Genomic DNA, 2,500 nt, shown 5'->3' with positions numbered 1-2,500 from the left:
AGGAAACCACAAGTGCCAGCAGCAATCTCAGTCTTCCTTCGAAATACACAGCCAGCCATTTTCCACAGATTAAGTTACTTCACCCCATTTTCTAATACATTTGTAAAACTTATCAAGATTCTGACCATTGCGATTTTCTTTATATTCAAAAGCGAAAGTGATCTTACATGCATTTTCCTTTTTAAACTCAGGGAAGTAATTATCATAGTTATGCTTTGGTATGAACCTTTTACTGTAGATTGTATATTATTATTATTATTATTATTATTATTATATACATATTATTATTATTATTATTATTATTATCTCTTTTGAAGTTTATCTAAACAATATTTACTAAATAGTCTTGTAAAAATCATTCATGTTCACTAATGTTACCTTACAAATTTTAATAAACGTTGAAAGAAGTCGTGTCCCTTATTTGTTAATATAAATTTAACCGGGTATATTTATTCCCCCATTACTATCAAACAAATGAACATTGTTTTCTCAGAAGCCGAGACTTTTGTCCTTTTCTGTTGTACCTTCATCACATCCTGTGGCTTTTTCCCCCAAGACCACACGAATCAGAAGCTTCCAATGACTTTGCAGCTGCCATGTCCTGAGACGTTTCGAATGCAGAAGCACTGCTGCTCAGATCCACATTCGTCCCGGATGGTTTCGCTGCTCTTCTTGCAGATGCGGTCTCCTTCATGTGCCACACACAGTGGCTTTCCCTTTCTGCTTTTAGCTCCTTGTTCCTTAAAACACTGACTAAGTTTTAACTGAATTACTGATCCACATAAAACTCCTATATTTTGATGGGGGTGAAGAGAGAGAGAGAGAGAGAGAGAGAGAGAGAGAGAGAGAGAGAGAGAGAGAGAGAGAGAGAGAATTATAATTACAAAAACATTTCTACATACTTAACATCAAGATATTTGAAGATGGTCATATGAGGCGGAAAAAATCGACATAAAGCTGATATCGGGATTACAGGATATATATCACGGCCAAAAAAAGTGATGAAATCACAAATGGGGCCGTAAAGCCCAATAAGAGATAGACATGGAGGTCAGGGATGCAAAGGAAGGGGTAGGGCGTAATGGCTTTACCCTCAACCTGATAAATTATGATGAAAACGAAAAGTAGAAGGAGGAGTCATTTTCACCAGTATAGAACCGGGTGCCATTATAGACCTCAACACAGTAATTAAAATACCCTCTCACTGACAGAGCACAGAACTCTGGCTGAAAGGCAAAGGCAGCTACAAACTGACACACAAAAGCACAAACAAAGGCGAGATCCAAGTACTTGATAGCCCTAGGGATTTACCTTGCAGGTTGCACACCTTTGCATAACAGATGTTTTTAATGAAAACCCAACATAACAGTGACTCAGCTGATAGCAGCTCAGTATTTCATGATCTATGCGACTTGTTGGTAGCCCCTTTGTTTTAGTGTGCATATATATCCAATACACACACACCAATACACACACACACATTATTACACATAGCTTCTGGTATATATATATATATAGATATATATATATATATATATATATATATATATATATATATATATATATATATATATATATATATATATATATATACATACATATATATATATATTATTATATATACATATATATATATATATATATATATATATATATATATATATATATATATACTATGTATTTATCGAACTATGTGCCAGCTTAGCAGAGGCATTATTCGTTGCAGGTGCATTTATGCTGACATTGGAAATCTGCTCAGTTGGATACAGAGAGGTATTTGATCATGATCCAAGTGCATGGAGACAGTGTGACCTTTCGAACACTGAACCGACGATGCCGCTGGAAGTGTCCAGGTTCCGGTGAGGTAAGTGCATGTGCGTGGGTGTGCAATCTCCCATGGTATATTATCAGAAGACCAGACACTCACGGGGGAGACTACTTCAATCTTAAGTGTTGATATGGTGCTTTTAGCCTGGGTAGTGTTTAAAAACTGCCACTATGAAGATACATTATTCATAACCATAGAAAATCTCTGGGTTTCGTCCTCTGAGGACGAATATATTTGGAAGTGGTGTTTGCTTTTACATACAATATGACATTTATTGTGGTCTAGAATAATTATGACCTTATTACTTTATTTAATAATCAGGTGTTAGTCACTTGTATTAGTTGGTCTCGAAGTATAAATCTGCATATTTGTGAATCAGAATTTCCTAGTAATGTTTTTCATTTATAGGAGGAATACACTACTTCTTGATCGTAGCTTTTGCCGAATCACTTTCGTTAAATTTGCAAATAAAGTTTAATTTTGTACTTCAACGTTTAATTCCAGTAGGCCTTTTGTGTAAAGATAGGTTTATGAGAGAAGACGACAAAGGAGAAGGGGGTTTGCTGACCAATGGATGAGCCATGCTACCACAGACATCTTAGAGAAGTAAGATGATTGATTCTGTCTAAACAGATACAGCAATAAAGATGGCCTATTTGACCTGGGGATAGG

At 35.6% G+C, this 2,500-nt stretch overlaps 1 protein-coding gene across 1 annotated transcript in view; it reads right to left on the bottom strand.

The window, feature by feature from the left end:
• scat (VPS54 subunit of GARP complex scat) overlaps window positions 1-2,500 on the bottom strand; it is a 253,813-nt gene that overhangs the window by 22,702 nt on the left and 228,611 nt on the right. The gene's annotated exons all lie outside the window — the stretch shown is intronic.

This window comes from Macrobrachium rosenbergii, chromosome 51, assembly GCF_040412425.1.
Source record: "Macrobrachium rosenbergii isolate ZJJX-2024 chromosome 51, ASM4041242v1, whole genome shotgun sequence".
In the NCBI taxonomy this organism is placed as follows: domain Eukaryota; kingdom Metazoa; phylum Arthropoda; class Malacostraca; order Decapoda; family Palaemonidae; genus Macrobrachium; species Macrobrachium rosenbergii.
This window is presented reverse-complemented; position numbering and strand designations above follow the sequence as displayed.